This window comes from Sus scrofa, chromosome 10 (genome assembly GCF_054392235.1).
Source record: "Sus scrofa isolate SSC_HxYL_T2T_F1_AM1 chromosome 10, Sscrofa_HxYL_maternal_Yorkshire_Landrace_v2.0, whole genome shotgun sequence".
In the NCBI taxonomy this organism is placed as follows: domain Eukaryota; kingdom Metazoa; phylum Chordata; class Mammalia; order Artiodactyla; family Suidae; genus Sus; species Sus scrofa.
In genome coordinates, this window is record NC_139392.1 from 67,090,861 (window position 1) to 67,092,500 (window position 1,640).

Sequence of the window (1,640 nt, forward strand, 5' to 3'; positions counted from 1 at the left end):
ACCAGATTCTAGAGATTATACATCTATGTCTTGGGGTTCTCCACACACAGCAAAAAGCAGTGTTGGATGACTTAAATGTTTTTCTTTTTTGAATTTTTTTTCCCATTGATGGAGTTCCTGTCGCGGCTCAGTGGTAACGAACCCAACTAGTATCCTTGAGGATGTGGGTTCAATTCCTGGCCCCACTCAGTAGATTAAGGATCTGGTATGGCCATGAGCTGTGGTGTAGGTTGCAGATTTGGCTTGGATCTGGCATTGCTGTGGCTGTGGCTGGCAGCTGTACTCCGATTGGACCCCTAGCCTGGGAATTTCCATATACCCCAGGTGTGGCCCTAAAAAAACAAAGCAAAAGAAAACAAAACAAATCAATAAACGTAAGTTATTTCTTAAAAAAGAAATAAATCCACGTGTGAGGAATTATACGGTTCATCCTAATCATTGGATTGTCATCTAGGGCAGTGGCTTCCGAGAGTTCAGGTGAATGGAGCATTGGCTTTTTCCTTTTATTAAACAAAACCTTTGTGTTCCATTCCTCTTCTTGTATTTCAGGACCCACTTGGCCAGCAAATGACCATGAGGCAGGTACTCAGCCCCCTGGGAGTCCAGGGGCAAGTGGGTTTCTTTTTCCCTCCGGATCTGCCTCCAGATATCACTCATCCCCCTTGGTGTAAAAGCATCCTTCCTTTGAAACTCTTGTCACCCATCCATGCCACGGTTCTAACCCCAAGCCCCTGGGATCTTCTTCATCATTTTGGTTATTTTCTCATCCTCTTGATCATTTTGTCATGTTTCCTCCTGTTCTCATATTCATAAGCACAACTTGATCATTTTCTCATATTCATCCACCTCTTTGGCACCTCACATGCACTCTTTTCCTGTAAGCCAGGTGCCTTAGTAACTTCAGGGACTTGGACATTAATTTATCCAGTGGGGTCCGATGTCTCAGAGGAGAAAGAGAAGCCAGATCCGCAGAGACTCTGTGATGACCGGATGTCTCAGGCTCACCCAGCCCTGACCTCTCCTATTTCAAGCTGCCATCTTCGCCCATGCCAGCTGACACTTCCTGTGGCCATCCCGGACATTCTCACCACCTGGGACTGTTCTGTCACTGCAACCTTAAACTCCAGCCTTCCTGTACCTTTGTGCTTCTAGGCTGCTCACGTCCTGACCCGCACATTCTTTTTTCGATTTCATCAAGATCGCCAATATCTCGTACTTTTGCTGCTACAGAAATTCACGTAAGAGGGAGTTCCCATCGTGGCTCAGCAGAAGTGAACCTGACTAGTAGCCATAAGGATATGGGTTCAATCCCTGGTTCTGCTCCATGGGTTAAGGATCTGGTGCTGCTGTGAGCTGGGGTATACGTCACAGACGTGGCTCAGATCCTGTGTTGCTGTGGCTGTGGCAGTTGCAGTTCCGATTCGACCCCTATCCTGGGAACTTCCAAATGCCGTGGATGTGGTCCTAAAAAGGCAAAAAAAAAAAAAAAAAAAAAAGAAGAGAGAGAGAGGAAAAAAAAATTCATTTGATTTTTACCCATCCATTGTCCATCACTCAGTGTGGGCTCTGTCCTCAGAAATCCTCAGTCTGAAGCTAGAAAACTCTGCTTGGAGTTGGGTGGCTTGAACCAAATTATCTGA